Source organism: Haemaphysalis longicornis, unplaced genomic scaffold, assembly GCF_048455015.1.
Source record: "Haemaphysalis longicornis isolate Haplotype H1 unplaced genomic scaffold, Haemaphysalis longicornis Haplotype H1 scaffold_1, whole genome shotgun sequence".
Taxonomy (NCBI): Eukaryota; Metazoa; Arthropoda; class Arachnida; order Ixodida; family Ixodidae; genus Haemaphysalis; species Haemaphysalis longicornis.
The window spans coordinates 12,221,923-12,242,561 of NW_027526203.1; the positions used below are offsets into that span (position 1 = coordinate 12,221,923).

Sequence of the window (20,639 nt, forward strand, 5' to 3'; positions counted from 1 at the left end):
ACTGGGGTACTTTCTTCTTTGACCTTACCCTGGTAGCCAAAGAGGTCCCGGAGCTCCCTGCCTGGTAGACAGACAGGGAGCCCATCCGCCGGAGCTTGACCTGGGCTCCGACGGCCACCGTTCGTGGTTTCTAACCCTCCACCTATAAACACATTGCCACGGTTGGATCCAGCGTATGTTTGGGGGCTCGGGGTCCGCGGTATCGCCAGTACCGTCACCAAGATTGCTCAAGGTGCCCCGTGCGGGGTGTACAGCAGAGTTACCACTCTGGCTTTGCTCAAGGTGTTGCTTGCATTAGGCTTTCTTGCAAGGCTTAGTCGTCGTGCAGAAAAGCCGACCCAAACAGGCATTCATTGTGGTGAAGCTTGAAGGATTGCATGTTGTATGGCAAAACAAACTTTTATAGCTCTGTTCGTAAATTTTGAATACCTAGAACGGTAAAATTGCACTTCGGATAGAAGAAGCATACAGCATAAATCTGCCATTTGCTCTCTATAGTAGCAAAATAGCGTCAACTGAGGTATACATGCGTGGCACCTGTGATATCCAGCCGGACGTCACATTTGCAAGCTGGCTTTCCTGACTAAATGTGGCCCTGCCTGAGGCATAATCAAAATAGGAAAAAAACAGCATAATTTACGCTAGGTCACTCACTTTAGAGGTGCTGTTAGAAGTTTCTAGGCTATTGCGTTCATGTCTTCCATCGCATTTTCTCACTACTTACATTTTGAAAGCTCGGTCCGTATAAGTTTGGATAACACATTTGCCTTAATCGTGGGTCTCTATTTTGCGATCTTCTGAAAAACGTCTTCAGGATCTGCCATGTGTTCTATAGCTTGATACAACTTAAGGAGCTGTGCGTTCTGTAGGGAACCTTAGAAGGTTATTGATGCAAGCAAAAATTACCAAAAGCACTTTTTGTTCTGTTTTAAATTACGTTTCTGCTAACAAGAAATAGATCCAGTTTAAATTAAAACCATTATGTACTACCCACTGTAACGGCCCAGCGGCTAGGATGTTTCACTGACAGGATCGAAGATGTGGGTTCAATCCCAGCCATGGCAGCCATTTTTCTGGTAGAGGCGAAAAGAAAACCTGTGTGTAGAGATTTTGCTGCACATTTAAAGGTCCCCAAGTAGTCAAAATTGATCCATAGCCCCCAATATGGTGTGCTTCGAGGTGCATGTGCAGCTTCGGCACATAAGTTGAACAAAGCCTCTCCCCCCCCCCTCCCACACACACAAAAAGGGTATAAGTTTCAGCTGTTGGGGTTGCTCAATTACATAGACCAATATAGGACCTTTTCTTTCAGATTTTATAATATTACGACTCAAAAATTTAGTGCTGCTTTGACAGGCCAGTGTTATTTTATTGCAGCCTTTCAGAATTTGGGGTATTGTTTTCAACAGTGAGCAAACCATGGTGTACACCAGATATTGCCTTTCAGACAAAAATAGCAGACAGGTAGGCAACGCTCTTTGTAGCAGTGCAAAGTTGTGCCACCTCTGTAAACATTTCGGTCGAGTTGTTGTCCCAGTCCTGTTAAGAATGGGAGCTCCTTCAATTTGTAATACTTCCATGGAGGCCTTTCCGGCCAGCTAGTGTACACAGACCAACAGACAGTTCTTCAGTGAAAATTTTCTGTATGCACTTAGTGAAAAATAAAGTAGGTTTCATGACTTGCTTTGCTGCCATATTTTCATTTTAATCTGTTAGGCAGCACCTGGCGATGAAGGTTACTCGTAGGACTGACACTTGGACAAGTAGATACAAACTATATTGAAAAGGTGCAACACAAGAAAAGAAATCGCTCTTGTAAATAAATTTTATTTACACAAATGCACTGTACACGCCATTTGTGTGGTTACAATGAGGTGTACAAAACAAAACTATAGGCACCAGAAAGAATAGCAATGGCCATGAGAGGTAAACACGTGCCCATTCAAAATTATATCCTGGCATGCTGCAACTGCACTTCAACAACAATACACATATAATCCATGTGGATTATGTGTATGGTCAGGTGAAGAGGATGAATGAAAGGATCTTTCCTTCTGCGCTGTTTTTTTTACTCCGCTGCGACTAAAACCAGGCTGGCTTCATAGATAGCGACCTTCCCATGGCAGCCGGCGACAATGAGGGCCAGCGTGCTGAAAATTGCTGGGTAGGGACGGCGCACTCCGTCAGGTGGTGCTAAATAATCTCCAACCTCACCAGCTTCACTTTGCTCACAGAGTGACTGTTGGCACGAAATGCAGTGGCTGTACCAATAACAACCGACCGTTCTAGTTAGTATGTATATCACCAGTCAGCACCTAGAATACAATGGCTCGTCCAGACCTGACTCTCACCAATGGAAAAGTCAACGTATACAACTAAACCACACGGGTACCACACTTTCTGGCTCGACTACCATTATTAATTTTTGAGCATTCCCATTCATTCAAACATTCATAACCTTTACTAACCTTGGCTCTACATGGAGAAGCTTTCTTTTGGCGTGACGCTCATTTGAGCACACGCGAAATTTGACAGGAAACGCTTGAGTTTGTGCAAAGCATTTCCAAATTGGCAATTTAAGGCAGGGAAATGCCGTCATTCTTGCGCGGGAGCATAACAATTTTCCAGCTGCAGGAGCACTAGTTGATCCAAACTTCTTCAGGGGCTGCGGCTCTTTCACATAAACTGTGCCACTCGTGTAGCACCGTCCTCAAGGTGGCTCGCCAGCCCTACAAATGGCAAAGTTGGGTATACGAGAGTTGGCCCTGGTCAGGGCCGGCGATGAGAACCGTACACATCTTTGTGATATCTTTTTGAGCCACGCCCGTATACCAAAGCGATAAGAACCAAAGAAAAAGAAAACGCTTTTGCCATGCCACTGCTGGCCTTGCTCAGCTGTATGCACCAGTAAACCATCGGGTTGACTCAAAGTGCAACGCAAGAAAATTGCACAGGATCTCACCATATTCTAACAGGATGAGAGCGCGACAGCTTCTTTTATGGCTCGGTTTGTTGTCGAGCGTTCCGCCGATGCCGCCTATAGCCTACAATCCTGACAGTGCACTCGGTGCAGCCACTCATTACAGAATCACTATCCATGCTGCTGCGGCACTGCCTCGACTGAAGCAGAGGGCCAACAAAGACTGCGGTAGCAATTTATTTGAATGCACATTTATTTTTGTGTTGCATGTTTTACGGAGCGTGTTGCAAGGAAATCGGAATTGAGCAAGCGCCAAATGTTTCTTTTTCTGCAGCAGTATATGCAACAGTGCACACCAAGTGCTTCTTGTTTATTTCTTTCTGGTCCACGCCATGGAACAACCATCCATGGAATTCCATGGATGTGCGCAGCATTCTGTGACGTGGAATGTTAGGAATGCATTAGGAAATTGTCAGCTGTTGTGGACGCTTTTTGCAGACAATATCCGAATGTGCATTCTGTGGACACCGACCGGGTGCAAGCGTTTCGCAACATAGCAAGTAATATTTTCGCATTTAGAAAGCGATTCACTGAAGCACTATGTCGAGCCCACAGGTGTACTTGGCGCAGTGTCAATGAGCCTATAATAAGTGCAACAAACTGAGGAGGAGGCGAAATACCATTGACAACAGGCCGGACAAATAGCTCACAATGCTTCAATGGGGATCACAAGCAGCACAAGCTGGTGCACTGGCATAGGAAAGAACTAAAAAAGGCCAAACAAGGAGAAAAAAACATTTGGCATCAGCGAGCATGGGAGGTCACTGTATATAAAGTCGGTCGGAGCAAAACTGTTTTTCATAAACCCCCTGTAAATTTTTTTTAAACTCATTCCTCACTCCGCCGCTGTCATTAAAACAGTTGCACGAGGTTTGCATTTCTAGAGCAGCCGTTTTTCTTATGAAGGCAAACAAAACTGCCTTCGTGCGCAAAGTCTTAGACAACATTAATGCACCAACTGGTTTAATTAGCCGATAGTCTGCAACTACGGTATGCATTACAGCTCAAGTATGGCTTCCGTGCATTAACCTACAAATTTTAACTACTGTACGGAAAAGAAAGCAAGCTTCATTAAATATATGTGCTGACAGCAATGTAAACTTAAAATTCTTTATAACAGAGCTCGAAATTCTTTCAGAGCTAAAATGCTAAAATGCAGTGCTGAATGATGCAAGGCACCACGAAGTACTGTCATATGTACACGCAAAGAAAAAAGTTTAGCAGTGTCAGTAACTCTTCGTAAAACTTTTCTTTGTGCCCTTTGGCAGGGCATGAGCAACAAAATGTCACTGAATTGCTCCACAACAATCGCTTTCTTCTTGTTGCTCTGCAAGTGCCATGGCTCCAGTCCACCGCTCAAACAGATGAGACACTCTACCCCGCTGACCACAAACAGAAGTTCTTGGCTCGCTCCAGGGACAAAACACCAGTGGTACCAATCTGCACCAAGTTTGTTGCTACCTGGCTTGTGGATCCCTGCTGGCAAAAGAAAAAAAATGTGCAGTGAGAGTTAGACAAGGAATTGCAGGGAAAAAAATCAATTTCTCCTTTTAAATGATTGCAGGACACACTGCGATTTCACGTATGCATTAGCAAACACACATGCACTCCTTAATGGAGGCTTCATGTCGATGAGGCATGGGTGACATAACATTGCCCCTTTGGAAGGGAGGTGTGTTCTCTTCATCTTGCTGGATGGCATGGCCAGCATGACAAGGATGGCAAGACCCGAGGGAAGGAATGATGATGTGGAACAGAAACAGCAGCATTCTACTTATTCGTAACTGTCGCACATAAGAAGCTGCACCACTTCATGACTTTCTTACATTAGTGAGGTCCACATCTTCTTGTAAGCACAGTCGTGATCCCGCCCATTGTTCCCCACCCTCTCCTTAGCGGGGTGCGGCTCCTCCCCCCGAGTCAGTGGCGGCTTTGACGGTGTGTAGTGATGCAAGTAGTACGGATAAATTTTAGCCCAAGCTTGGTAGGTGCCCTACCTTATCGAATCGCATCTGTTATTTTGTCAAACTGTGGAGTCAATGGGCATGGAACAAAAAAGTGACGTGTGTCACGTGAACGGATGGTGGCGTGGTCTTAACCAGCTTGGAGCAATGGACACAGGGAAGCCGTTGGCGAGTTTGACATAACACACATTTAATGCACACACAAAAAAAACCCTCAGGCAAAGCACTCAATATCTAAACTGCACACAAATGATACACACTCAAGCCTCTAACAACTCCAAAACACAACTCAAATACAAAACCCTAACTTAGCAGCTTAATATACAATTCAACTCAAAACCCAAACGGCTCTACAATAAAGTCCTACACTAAGTACCCTCTAAATACACTCATACAGTTCTAGTTACTCTCTCTCGAACCACAACTCCCTAGTTGTGTCCTTGACAACTGCGTCCCTACTGGACTGGCCTACCCCGGTCGTCGGCGCTGACGTGTCGCACCCTTGCGTGGCCGGGACTCGGTGGTAGCCGTCGTCTCGCTTCGTCGGTGCCGGCGTTCGATGCGCGCGGTCACTCGTTGGACGGCGTGGGCTCCGCGCGTCCTCACTTCTTTCCTCTGTGGCTACCCCCTGGTAGCCACTCCCTCTGGAGGTCCTTGATGCCGGCGTTCGACGCGCGCGATCATTCCTTCGGCGGCGTGCTTCCTCGGTGGCTACCCCCTGGTAGCCGCTGCCGCTGGAGGTTCCAGGTAGGCTTGGCACGAACGTCGCCTTTCGGGGCCGTCGAGACGAACGTCGACGGAGCGTGGACGCTGGCCGCTGGTGCAAGACCGATGCCGCTGGGGCCACGAAGACACAGGTTCGTGGTGCACCTAGGATGACGGTGCCGATGCGAAGTCGGCCCCCTCCCGCCCAGGCTCGGATGGCGTGGTCGATGGCCCGGCCACGTCCCCCAGGCTCGTTCGTTGAAGCGCACGTGCTCCGGCCGCCTCCTGGTTTCTTCGGTTTCTTGCCTCTCTTTGTCTTGCCTCCCCCTTCTCTTTGTGCGCCCCGCTTTTATACCCTTTGGGCTCCCTCGTGGCGCACTCCCATTGGCTTCTTGCCTCTTCTATGCCCTTATATGGCCATCTCGCCACCTGTCCCCTCCGCGGCCTTCCCTGATTGGCCGACCCGTGCTCTGCCACCTTTGCCCATAATTCCTCGGAGCGTCGGCGCTGGCGCTTGCTGATTGGCGCGCTCCTGGCGCGCACTTCAAATGACCGTTCCTTTGTTCTTTTTCCTCGTTTTTTCGGGGGTTTTGATGCGTCCCCCTCTCAGGGGGGTGCCCTGACACATGACAACGTGCAAGACAGAAAAAAAGAGAGTAACAATGTTAGACCACACAGAAAACACAGTGCAGTAGAAACAAAGGACAAGGTGAGGCTGGGGCAAGAGCTAACTTTCGACAAATGCTTTATTGCAGGACCTGCGCTTATAAAAACATCTGGCTCATAATAGGAGAGAAAGAAAGGAAAACATCAAAACGAACTACGAAAGATGAGACAAAAACCACCACTTGCCGCCTACGCCAAGAAATAAATCTCTAGCTTTCATAAAGCCATAGATGGTCTATTGATGCGTTGATCACCGGAACTCGCCATCTCAGCTGCTTCCAGAAGTTCTTTCGTCAGTCCAGACTGGTGGTAATGCAAAGCAATCATCTCGTCGTGCAGGGGATAACACGGGTACGCACTTTTTACGCACTTTTACAATACGCACTTTTTACAATGGGCAGCCAGCTGGCCGTCAGTGGCAACGCTGCTTACTTTATTCTTGTACTCTTAAATGGACATTCAAATATCTGCTTGTTTGGCCAGTATAGTCGCTGCCACATGAGAGTGAAATTTTGTAGACAGCATGATGCCCACAGCGTACCAGCTTAGCGCAGACCGGTTTTTGCACACGCGTTAGGCAGGTTAACCTGCACAAGCCCAAAAGCGTGTTCGGGGCTGTGAACAAGGGATTGATCCCACCAACAGCCACCTGGTTGCCCATTGTAAAATGTGTGTATCGGGAAACCTTTGTTATCCCATGTACGACCGGACAATTGTTTTTCATTACCACTGCTCTGCGCTGACGAGAAACTTGTGCAAGCAAGTGAGATAGCATGTTCTGGTGATCAGTGTGTCCGTAGACTGTCTGTGGCTTTATCAAAACCAGAGCTTGATTTCTTGGTGTAGGCGGCATGTGGCGGGTTTCGTCTCATCTTTTGTTGTTTATTTATTTTTTATTTCCTCCTCTTCCGAGCCAGATGTCTTTATATGTGCTGGCCCTGCAATAAAGCATTTGTTGAAACATTGCACTTGTCCCGTCCTTGACTTATTCTGTTTTTACTGCGCTATGTTTCTCGTGAGAGTATGAACCAACACGCCCAAACATTTTCCCTTCTGTTAGACCGCATCCAGGGCATAACAAAAGTTCACAGAGCGAAAGAATGTTAAGTGAGCAAACGAGCTTTTCTAGGCAATGCCCAGGGGCGTCGGGTATGCTAGGTACAGCAGTTGCTGCAAGAACCAATGGAGAGTGCAGTAACTGCACAGAGACGGCAGTAAGAGGAGGAGGCTAGGGTATATATAGTCAGGATCCAGCCTACATGGCCTTATCGTCTGGTGGTAGGGCAGCGTATCGCCTTTATCACCTTCCAATAGTTTCAGGGAGAGAGGCCATGTAATTCAGCTGATATTAGTGCTCATTATCACGCTTTTAGAACTTCGCAGAGTAAACAATGCCAAGGTCATCATGAAGTGTTGAACCCAGAATAATGGCTCAACTACTTGCACAAAACAAGATAAGTAACAGCCACTAAGCAGTGCATAGTGAATGTTCGAGCGCTACCACATCGATTCACATAAGGTAAACAAATTTTTCTCATCCGGCATGCATTGCATTCTGTAAGCATATATGCTGGTGCATGTATATATGTGTGCCAGCATATGTTGTATACATATGCACTAGTGGCATAGGCAAGATACATAAACTTGTGTATAGCTTGAGCCAATGCATTTTGGCCTTGGCAACTACAACACCACCTGAAGGTAAGGCTAGCCAGATGAAATTGTGGTGGAGGAACTCCTGACGTTTGTACTGTGGATACAGGAAAATTTTGATATAGTCAGGTACACATCACATTTTCTGATAAAATGTGGCACTCCCCAGCATTCAGCTGAGCGACAGTGGAGTGCTGGTACTGGATGAATTGCACGGACATTGGAACGTAACGAAACCCTGCAGTGTATGAGTATAGCATTCCAGGTTACTCCATGTGAAGTAATACGTGATAGCTTAAGCAAAAAGCACCATATTCGTTTGGTCGTGGAAGTCAACCAATGTGTAAGCAAGGTGCTCACTGCATGTTCCAAAACATGCAAACGTCTATTGCAATCTCGTCCTGTCTATTATGTTCGGCTATTATGCACGCTTTCAGTGTTTAATGAACTTCGTATTTTCGCTACACACGCCCATTGAACGTGCGCACCACAACCAGCTGCGCCACCGATGCAGTGAGCAATTTTTGCGAGTGTCGCCCTCGCCTTACCGCGGTCCAATAGGATCATACGTTAACACTAATTTACTCACAAATTTTAACCCCATAAAAATCAGATTTAATCAAATTTAAATGTTTAGACAATAATATTCGATCACTGACTGATTCGCACAATCGTTACTCGCAAGACATCCAATCGTCATCGCATCGTCACTGCAAGTTCTTGATCCGAATATCGGCACATCGTAACGGTCATTCTACGTAGTTTTTAACAAAATCGATGCCACAAGGCAAGTTGCACTGACTGCAAATCATGCCTGAACATCCAAGGAGTACTATAAAAACAACGGCGCAACCGCAAACAGTAGGGCTCTTTAATTTCCAGTCTCGGAATCGCCGCGGACTCCCCGAGAAGCAGTCCGGCATTCGATTTTCCCTTGTATCCCTATGACTTCATGGAATCCTCGGACTACCCGCGGACTACCCACGGTGAGTCCGAGACTTTGAATCGAAGAGCCCCAATGAAGCAACCAAGTTACAGCCACGGAACGTGCGACAACGCCGGTAAGCAGTTCGGCCTCTTCCACTGGCTAGGGTCCCTAGAAATTGTGCTAGTCTGCCGTCCGCCGGCCGCGAAGGGGGCTCCTCCGTGATGCATGCAGCGGCGGCGCTGCAGTCAATCGGAGCGCGGTGGTCGGCCGGCGCGATGGGAAGCGGCGGACGGCGCTCTGCCGTGCCGCTGCTGTCTTGGTAGTTCTGCCCTATTTCTGGGCGGGTTCGGCCCATTTTAACTGCCCCTTTTCGAACCCTATCCGTTTCTGTCAACAAACCAGATTAGCCAAATAAGTTGGTTCTTACCAGTACGAAGTGTTTTAACCGGAGCGTGAAGTGACAGGAGTACGTTTTCGCGTATTATGAAGGATCGAGCCTTGTAAAAACCGCGGAATCGTGTCGCTATGCTAGCCCCCGAGTATGTGTCGAACCGATTTCGACACATACTCGGGGGCTTCGGGAACACTGCCGGCAAGGCATCGTTTTCCAGCTTGGAAATATCATGCGGGACTTCATCTAGCAAACAACCGTTCTTTGTGAATACCCCCGCCGTTGTTAACTGATGGATTAGTCAGCGCGTGAAAATGTGTGTGGTGTGTGGCGGCGCTCCGCTTTTTTCTATGGCTCTTTGGAACCGTCTTTCTTTGCAAGTTTCCCAAGATGTTGTCCCCTGTACGTGTATGTAAATAAAGCAGCTCGAACCGGTGCCTCCTGACCTTTCGCATCGTTGATCTGGAGGCCCTTAAGAGCACGTCTTCGCGGCCCCCTCAGTTACGTCCAGTCAGCTGGGAATCTGTTAAATGTAAATGCCGAATAAAAAAACAAGACGTGTGCACATGCATACGAAGTTTTATCACCTTTAGTCATCAGATACAGTGATTTCTCCATGACTCGAACTCGGATATCTCGAAATATCGGTTAAGCCGAAACCTTTTTTTGCCGTGCACATACCTGCCATAGGCGACATTTTCCACCCTTTGTCTCGAAACGTCTTTTCGGGGATCACGGATATCTCGAAATGTTTACAATAGGACGCAACTCAACATCCGCTGCAGGCAGCTGATACGCTCTCGGTTAAAGCTTAGCTCCCATTACGCGCCGAACACCGTCGCGAACGGCAAATTTGCACGGGGTACGCACTGTGCGCGGCCGATGTCCCGTTAGCGGAGTGCTGTCCGGCGCCTACATCGTTGATATAGCTGGGGAAGACGCTTCTGATCATGTGGACGACGACGTGTCTCAAAAAGTCCCAAAAACGGCAGGAACAAGGAAAACATATGCTTTGCCTGCTTCACAGCAAAGATAGAATATAGCGTTGGCGACCAACAGTTGATGCGGCATTGAGAAGCTCGAGAAAACTTTTTTGGGACCAGATGCGAACGCGAAACAGGCGAGCATCACGCAGTTCTTTTTCCGCAATACCTAAAAAAAATTGTTTTTTCTGCAAATTATTTTTGCCTGTGTTCCGGAAGCGTCCCTGTGCATTGGAGCGTTTGTTAGCAGCACTAGCTCTTATTCCAGTGATCTGGCCATACATTTTTTGCATTTCGCTTAACCCAACACTCCGCTAACCTCGAAATTTTCAAAAATTTGGGTACTATCAAACCTCTTCTGCGTGCCTGTAATTTTCGTGAATACCACGATTTGAAACATCCGCCAGCATTGGGTACGTGAAACTGATTTTTAATAAAACCCGGCTGCAAATCAGTAACTTCGCTTGCAAGTCATTACACAGGTTCTTTTTGATCACCCACACACTCGGAGAGAATTGCGAGACGCACGCGGGGAAAGCAAAACGGGAGAATATTTGTGTTATGGCCAATCATATAATCGTGGCTGTTTGAAACCAAGGAGTAAAAATATTGAGGTTTATTTATACTGTCATGACCATATATACCTTGCTTTATCCCCCCTCCCCCCGCACTCTGCCCAAAGTATATAGGAACAAGTTTTTGCTGGCACAACATTTTACTCAAGCTTTCGCTTTTCTTCTTGTCAGCCTACCAGCCGGCTGCGTGCTTGTCACCGTCAATGACGTTCGGGAATGACCCGGTAGTTTTGATGTGGAACAAACACAGCTTCTGGTGCCGCAGGGAGTTCTTTTTGAACGGGATCTCACTGTCTGAACTTTGGTGGTTGAACGCGAAGCTTTCTTGTGAGCGCTTCCTTGTCGTCTGAGTTTTGACTTTGACTCATTGAGCTTTCACTTTGACTCGCACGCATTTTGGACTTATGATCGCGCCGGATTTGAAATCGACCCTTTGCCGTTTGATTTCACGCGAAGAAAGCTTCGTGTTCAACCATCGTTGCGGAGGGGAGGAGTGGATAATTTTTCTGACTAATTACATGTGCACGTCCATGCACTCCTCTTCAAATCCAAATTGCTTTGACCATGTTAGAATTTCAACAAGGTGGAAATTTGGGCTGGTTGGTACATTTTTTGGTTGGTACAAGGAAGGACAAACGGACGAAGCGCTGACTAACAACACAGCTTCTGGTGCCGCAGGGAGTTCTTTTTGAACGGGATCTCACTGTCTGAACTTTGGTGGTTGAACGCGAAGCTTTCTTGTGAGCGCTTCCTTGTCGTCTGAGTTTTGACTTTGACTCATTGAGCTTTCACTTTGACTCGCACGCATTTTGGACTTATGATCGCGCCGGATTTGAAATCGACCCTTTGCCGTTTGATTTCACGCAGCGCTTCGTCCGTTTGTCCTTCCTTGTCCCGTTCTCCGCGCTGTTTTTCGCTCATCAAAACATGTTAGAATTGCGCATTGAGATAGACGTCGGCTTCAAAACGCGATGGAGCCAGCTTCGATTCTGATCATGGGAAGCGTTTTTTTCCCCTCTCACTTTACTCACAAACATCACCGTCGTCAGAGACAGTTGGCTTTCCCGCAGTGCTTTTTCGAGGCGACATAGGCCATCAGTGAGACATAGAAAGCTTTACTTTAATAATGGTCCAAGCGGTGGTAGTGAAACGGCTACGCTGGTTGCTGCGGTTTCATCCTTCGGTCTCACTCGCGAAATTCAACGGCCACAAAGAGGCTCCGTAGCCCAATTCGCGAAAAACTCGGGGCGTGAAACTGAATGGTCTTATAGTACTATCGTACCTTCAATTGTGAGCTGATGTACCTCGTACCATTCCATTTCACCGCTCTAAGTGGCCGACAAACCCCGATGCGCGCTCGCGTTCCGCGGCAGAGCGGCAGTATAGCGCGCGGCACAGGCAGGCCTGCGGCCGCTCTTGCTCCGGCCGCTCGGGCGCTCCGATTGCTCGCAGCGCCCTCTGCGCAGCGCTGTGCGTGCATCAGCGGCGCGGACACGCCTTCCCATAGAGAAAGCGCGCGGACGGCAGACTAGCACAATTTCTAGGGACCCTACACTGGCTAATATTAGTACTTTACACAGGTTAACTGTACAGAACCGCTAGGCTCCGAAGCTTTTCCGGCTTCGGGTGCGTCACGTAAGCTCAAAAACAGCGTAATATAGACCGTAACTAATGAATAAGTGGTATTTGAGTTCGATAACTCAATTGCCGTAAGCATACATGGGCGCCGCCATCTTGAATGTTTGTTTACATCAATGTTACCAGACCAGCATCTACATTTTGCGAAATTTAGCGGCCACTTACAATTATTGCGATCTGAGTGTACTTGTTAAGCTTCAAAAGAAAGCAAATATGAAATGGTAATAGAGAAAGCCAAAATAGCACGGTATTAATCCACAAAAACGCGAAATCCGCTGTAGCAAATCATGGTGCATGAATGTGCTTGTAGCAGAAGCAACAGCATGGTAGATTGGCGGCAAATTTTAAATGCATACAAGCAGATTTGTATACAGTGTTCGACCTAAATTCTTGTTAAGTATTGGTGACAACATATTGTTAATTAGGTACGCTGTCTTTCGCTGGGTAAGCGCGCTTTTTTCCGTCATGCCGCTGCTGCTGACTGTGTGGCTTGCTGCTAGTTTTCTTTCAAGAAAGCCCCGCATTTATACGTTCCTTTCTGTGTGACCAGCCATTGGTAACAGACACGTTTTCACTGTCTTTTTCATGTGGTGCAAGCTATGTTCCATCAGGTGTATGTGACACCTGAGGTAAGCTTCCACAAATTTCTGCATTCTCCAAACGGGTGAAATAGAACAATCTATGAATCTGACAAAAAAAACAAGAAAAGCGGCAGGCAACCAAGAATAGCTTGTTTTTTTTCTTTTGGTTCAGAAACAGCGATTTCTTGTGTATGGTTGGAGCATTGTTGGAAAAATACACTGGCACACTGGAGTCCAGCCTGATGATACCTTTGCCCTCTGTGCATATAAAGCTGAAGTATCATTCGAAAACTCGGAATGCAAAATAAATGTGCTGAATACTGTCGGCAGACCAAGTGTGTTTTGTTCTTCAATTGCAGTGAGCTGTTTACGGTGTGGGATTTTGAGATTATTGGCAGCACCGTATCTGCATTGGGTGCGCTAAAAGTAAACATGATACAAAACTAAGATACTGCAAACTTTTCTGAACACTGCGCTACGAATAATCATCAAAGAAAAAAAGACGGCTCAAGAATACGATACTCCCTGATGCAAAATTGGAGCGCAGTGCGAACTGCAGTCTTCTCGGTGACAGCGTGTAGCTGCTGTGTCTCAGGAAGTGATCGTGTCATCAGTGAACACACGACGCAGACGCTACTCTGGCGTTTTCTCACAGCGCCTCGGTGCCACTGAGCATGTCTTGCGTGGCCTCTGCGTACTGCCCTCTCTTTCACACTTTCATTTTACTTTCCTCCTCCGCCTTCCTGCTTGCTCTATCTCATTTATCTCCAGTGCCCTCTTCTTCATTCGGTTACAACAAAGTCGACGGCCACACGAAACCACAGGAGTCAAGCGGGCACTTAATTTCCACCTCTTTCGACCTCTTGAAAACACCATTTCCGTATAGTCTGCTGAAAAAGAAAGCAAGATGCAAAATACAACGGCTGAAATACGCGTGTGGACGCCGCAAGCAGTCAGCAAAAACCGGCGATTTTGAAACCGAAATCGAGGAGAGCGCGGCCATTAAAATGACATTGATGCCATCCAGCCAGCGGCCGGACGGTGTACGGGGCAGCAAACGGGTGAAGTGTTCGCAGCAGAGCTTGACCGGTTCTCTAGCTGCATGGCTGGCCAGAGGAAGAAGCCACCGTCAGCTGGAGCGTCACAGGCGTGTCATGGCTGTTTACGCAATCTGCCGGCAGGTGCAGCGTGGTCTACGGCGGAGCTTTTTTAAACGCTTCTGACTGATTAACGAGGCAGTTCACGGGGCTACCACTCGTGTCCCAGCTGATGTGGGGGTACTTACTAGACATTAAAATAAATTCGGTTGAGGTGAAATTTGAGTGCCGTTGGCCACTTAAGAGGTGCGCTCTAAAAAAGAAATGGCAAGCAGATTGCCTTAGCAAGCTGCGTTGCAAAGAAATTATTTCTGTAGCTGAACAGTTCTGAAATTTGGTTGCTTCTGAAGTTTGTTCAATCTATCCCAGTCAGGAAGAGTATGATATACAGCTGTATAACTCCAGCCCTTTTTAATTTTTAAGAAGTGTTTTTCCCTGTTTTTCCTTACATTTCTTTTTTGCTGCTGCAGCAGCGCTGGGAGCATGAGCATGCAAGACAGAATGTAAAAAGTGGTATGGTCACGACACCTTTCACTTGCATTACAAATTTCCTGATCCACTTTACTCGAAGTAGTAGAATAATTAAGTGAAGTATCAGTTTTACAGTTAAAAAATGGGTAAAAGATGTAAGTCCACCACGGGTATAAACATTTAAAAAAATGAGATGTCTATTTATATGTTGTATTAGCTGGCGCAGAATCCAGCAGTACACCCGATGTTGAACCACATTACATACCGAGACACGGTGCTAGTAACTATAATACCTTCGACAAACACCACGTAAACTGATAGGTTCGCCTGGTGCACTGTCGAGACACTAGTCATGAGGGCCCCAGACAGCTCCGATTAATACCACGCAATCTACTGGCTTCAGCTGGGAGGCTATGGAGCCCTGCAGTGTTCTGGAGCCACCAAGGACTTGCTTTCGTTTTGTATGTTATTTCTCCTTGTAAGCCATGCTCCATGTGTACCCAGGGATTATAGTGGCTCTTCACTGCTTATAACACCAAATATTTATCCTCATGGAGCAGATAAAGTTTGCAGCTCATTAATAGAGAAATAAAAGTTGGCTCTGCCACATGACATGCGAACTTCCAAGCTTCACTGCATGACATTTTCTTTAGTGTTAGCTTTTTTGGCACGACGCCGAAGCCATGCAAGAAAGCCTACACAAAAGCCTTGCACAAGAGTGGAACTCTGGCAGCCAATGTTGGCTGCGGTGCAATGCTACCTGGGCAAAATTTATAAACTGGAAAGAAGTTTCCCATCAATATGGTGGTATGAGTGAGAAATCAAGGTTTATTACTTGCTGGAAATGCTTGCATTAAAGTAAAGGTCATACCAACCACTAACGTACCTAACGTCTTTTCAATGCCTGGAGCAAGCCATTCAAATGCAGTCGACTCTTGATCATCACCTAATTGGAATTTTCGGGTAATTGGAAGCAATGCTCTGGTCCCACCAATGTTACATTCAATTCAGTAGAAGAAATTGCTTGGTAATTTAAAGCTGAAACCCAATTTTTTTATTAATTGAAAGTTATTTCGAATAAAAAGCATCAAGGTGAACTTCACATCTTGATAAAATTGGAAATTTTAAAGCGTCAAAACACCGCCATGTCCTGCAATGTTGGCACAATCACAACCGTGGCAGCGCATAGCTGAAAAAGCAGCTGGTCACTTGAGCCTTGTGCCAGTGTAAGCATCTCTCTTTTGAGGCCCTCGACCTTCTTTGTTGCGCACAGCTCCGTGCAACAGTTTCCGGGGTGAAAGCTTCAGGCTTCGATTTTCACCACAAGTCTGAACTATCACGGCAAGCTGTGTCACATTCGAATAGGCAACAAAACAAAACCAAGAAGATAAGACTGTTGCGAACCAATAGTAATGCGCTATTGTGCCTTCTGTTTTTTTTTTTGTTGCGGACTTTGTACTAATGGTAGCCAACTGTATAATTTCTGTGGTCACAACATGTTGAGGAAACCGAGGAAACCGCATTTTCCACGGCAGGGTGTGCCAAATTTCATTCGGCTGCCTTGCCATACTGTCTTAATCTTTTAAGGGGCAACCACACGCAGCGACAGCGAGAAGCGACGTGAAAACTAACTCAATGGGTACACCAAACAGATAGCACGAGTGACAGCAACAAGTGAAAAAAATGATCAAACTGCCGCCAATGCCCTGCGTTGTCGTCGTTCGTCGCTGCTGCTCACTTGTGGGCTGCTTCTGTCCAGCAAAAAGCAAGCGGCGGCGTCAGCCCGTCGCCTTCTGCTGTCGACTCCCTTAGCAACATGCTTATAAACATTTTCGTTTGTCACCGTCATCCACACTACTAGTTTGCTGTACCCATTGAGTTACGTTTTGCCGTCGCTGCATGTGGTTGCCGTTTACTTGCCATTTTTGTACCATTTTCCTATTGATACATAAACAATCTAATGCCTCAGGTCCTGACGACTGCGTAAGTTATCTTTTTTCTCACTTTGTTTTAAAAACTCTATAAACAATGAAAAAGATATCTGTATCCGAATATATTTGATTCATTCAATCCAGTCAGTTTTTGCTATTTGTATTTTATGCACAGTTTGAAATTTCCTGTTTGCACATCTCTAGTTAATATGTTATGCAAGATTAAATGAATGAACAAGCTGACCAATTGTTCGAACTTTCTAGGGAATGTGAGAGCAGCTAAAAAAACGAATGTACACAGAGAACGAAATCTCACTGGTAATAATCGTGTGTAGAAGCCAGGGTCGGAGCAAAAAAAGAAATGCCAAAAGCAGATATCTAACGCACAGTAAATGCCCACAACGAAGTAACTTGTGATGCTTCCATGTGAAGGAAGAGAAAGAGCAGGCTCAGAGGAGGTTGGCACTGGACAACTTCTTCTGAGCCTGCTCTTTCACCTCCTTCACATGGAAGCATCACAAGTTTCTCCGTTGTGGGCATCGATTTCCTGACTACCTGTGATTTTGTACCCCTTCTCTCTCTCTTCTACCGTCTTATCTTTTCTTCATATGCTGCATGGCCAAAATATGAAGTAAAAAAAAAAGAGGTTAGCAGAGGGTAGTAAATGAAAATTCTAGTTGAAAGCTGTAGGATAAAGCGAACAGCAATAGGGATCCTGCGGTTATTGCCATTTTAACCTCTCGTCACGGCAAACAAAAAGTCAGAAAAATCAGATGGTGAATGGCTTCAGCATATTAAGTTTCAGATGTCGTTATACAGTGGCACAATAGGGTGGACGGCAGCGCCACTGATGTGTCTGAATGATTGGACAATCTAAAAAATCAGACTGTGGCTGTGTACAGGTGCCGTCATAAGTAATTGGAGCACAGGAGCTGTGGCCGAACTGTATCGGAGCGCCGTGTAGCTGCACCGGCGGTAAATGAAAGGACGAAAAGACGCATGCGCTCCTGCCGACGGCGATGGCCCATCTATACCTCTCAAACCCCTTTTTAAATTTGGCTTCGAGCATTGCTCGCAGCACAGTGCCGCTCTCGGCGACGGCGCTGATAGCAGAGACGATTCTGGCAGCGTCTCTGGCGCACTTCCAGCTGCCGGAGAAGCGGCGCGCTGTCACGGGAATTTGTAGTGAGTTTTTCGTTCAAATATTTTAAATGCAGAGCATTTCAGTAACTCACGATGTCACCCGCGTTGGCGTCCGTAGTCCGCGTCCGCATCGCTCCCCCTACACTATATAAAGAAATAATACTTACCGGCGCCAGGTTTCGATCCCACGACTCTGCGGGCGGAACGCAAGGTGCATGTCGCTCTAACCACTGCTCCACAAAGCCGACACAGAGTAGAAGGTTACGAACGCGCCTTATATCCTTGACTCATTCAACCGTCGGCCACAGGTGCGCCCTCTCCCCCGCGTCCTCCTCGCCTTCTCTGCGCTCGCAACACCCTCTCTCGCCGTGTTCGGTTCGCGCGCAAGAACAGGTGGGGGCGCTCGCATCGCGCTCTCTCGCCGCGGTCGGTTCGCGCTTAAACCACATATGTCGTTCGTGCGCTCTCCGGTCGCTAACATCTGTGGCGTGATCGTGACGTCAACATCACGCGTTCGTGTGGTGGCGCGATTTCGGCGCTATAACACTCTCTCGCGAGGGGCAGTGGATTGGATTCGATTGGATTGGCTTGGATTGGTTTGGATTTGGATTGGGTTAAAGTGGATTGTGTTGGATTGTGTTGCGTCATAGCCGCTCCACGTTGCGTCATAGCCGCGGCAGGGGGTTCACGGCACGTTTCACGTTTCACCATCGACTTCATCGACAATGTCTACGCTGGAAGACAACAATTACAACAACAACAACAACCAATACGTAATCCATACGACTTGCAGGCGCGCACCCCGCGGAAATGCTCTGCATTTGATCGTGCCCCTCGCGAGGGGGATGTTTGCATAATGCGTCGACGCGGGCGACGACTGGATGGGAAACTTTTTTACGTGTGCACGCTATCAGCGCTATCGCCGAGACCAGTATGCTGCGAACAATGCTTGAAGCCAGGTTAAAAAAAGTGGTTTGAGAAGTACAGATGGGCTATCGCCGTCGGCAGGCGCGCATGCGTGTTCTCGTGCTTTCATTTACCGCCGGTGCAGCTACACGGCGCTCCGATACAATTCGGCCACAGCTCCCGTGCTCCACTTATGACGGCACCTGTACGTAAAGATCGAAGTCAAACACTGCTTTCAAGATTAATTTTTCACCAAAGAATTTGGCATGACCTACTCATTCGAAAGCACCTTTTGTCGCATGAAAGCTTGCTCACACCTATGACAATGCCACCAAGGAACGAGAGGCCTGAAGAAGACACCACTCAGTGGAGGGGTGTGAGAGAAGAAAACCCTGGGGCAACAAATGGATATGGACAAAGCAAGATAGCAGCAATCGGAAATGCAGCAGGCAGGCCTTAGTTCTTGTTCTACAGTGTACAAAAATAGGCTCAGGACGATGACTATAGCATGAGCAATGCGAGAAAAATTCTCGTCTAGTGATGTGAGGCCGGCCAAGAAGTGCCCCGTGTTAGCAAAAAGTAGCGATTGCTACCTATTCTTTGATTACCTACGAGACTCCTGGAATTTCGAAACCACACTTGCATTGCTTGAGAAAATTTCTTCTGAAGTGCAATTACGTTAGTAAATTGCAATCTTTAGCAATTCAATAACCTATAAAACGACCATGCTCAGCAACCCTTGTAGTCCGAATATAGCAATTGAAAAAGAGAAGCAGCTGCATTACGTACACTCAACACCAACTGTCGGGAATCAAACGTGAGTGTGTGAAGTGGGCCCACCACATGCTACACAGTATTTGTTCATTGAAAGCATCAAGTATCTCTATTGCGCTTTCCCTCCAACAGAATGTCATGACATGCATTCCGTGAAATAAATTCCATCTTCCAACTCCTGCATACAAACGCTGAAAATTCTCCATTCTGTTTAAAAAAAATTAGAACAGAAATTGTGAGGACAGGTGCAAATTGTATCGATATACACACATACACACACACACGCACGCACGCACGCGCGCCACAAATATATGTGGCTCCGCAACAGAAATATACTTGCACTGCACTGTCTACGAAAAACAGGATAGGGAGCGCAGATTCGGCTAAACACTTACATCCGCAATGAGAACAGTGGCACCCTGTATGCCAAGGCTTGGACAAGCAGTCTCTTGAGGTAGGTCTGGCTCTTAGAAACGGAGCAGGTCACCGATCAGCGACTCGTACACATGCTGGGACTGTGGTGGAAATTTATCAGCCCCTGTAACGAAAGCGCAGTGAGCGGCGTCTCGATGACACATGATACGAAATAAATATCTCCGAAACATTGCTTGCTTTAATTTGTGCATGCAATCTAAAACCCCTGTTCTGCTTACTACGGCTGTTAACGTAGTAAGCCTCCATGTAATAACTGTCACTAGTGGTAAGCATAGTGACAGCACAGCAGATTCTAGCCAACAGTTACGCATATGAGCCTGTAAGTTAAAAAAGAAAAACATTACGACACTAGCGTGTGTTTCGGGTGTGCTTTCGCAAGAAATGGCACGTAGCTTATCCACTTTGAAATTAGCCTACACTTCTACCACGAACACTAAAGGCAACATCACCTTGTGTGTTTTCTTCTCCGTATGAAAAGGGCGATGTGACAAGTCCAAACACTTACCTCCTCACGACCTTGTTGCTACCACCGACGTTGACGGCCACGAAACCGAGCTAGCGAAGTCTCCGACTTTGCGCCGTCGAAGCTGAGGCGCAGACTGACGTGAGGCTCGGTAGGACCCTAGGAACTTCAGTTGGAGTAAAAGCTGCGATTCCAAACCACGAAGGCGCACAGGCCGTCCGGCTGCTAAGTCGAAACGGTGCCGGAGAAGCAGAAAGAAGCACGGCCCGCACGGACGGACAAGCAAGAAATGCGCAAAACAATGTTGTCAGCACAGCCAAAGGCCCTCGATTTGTCAGACCAAAGTTGGCATCCG

The 20,639-nt window shown here is 47.0% G+C and overlaps 1 long non-coding RNA gene across 1 annotated transcript; it reads right to left on the minus strand.

Annotated features, from left to right (window-relative positions):
* Window positions 1-1,813: 1,813 nt before the first annotated feature.
* LOC144175159 (uncharacterized) lies at window positions 1,814-20,499 on the minus strand. Its single transcript, XR_013323625.1, has 3 exons — window positions 20,327-20,499; window positions 19,782-19,924; window positions 1,814-2,729 (listed from the first exon to the last, which is right to left on the minus strand). It is a non-coding gene; the product is annotated as an uncharacterized LOC144175159 (long non-coding RNA).
* Between the last annotated feature and the right edge of the window lie 140 nt (window positions 20,500-20,639).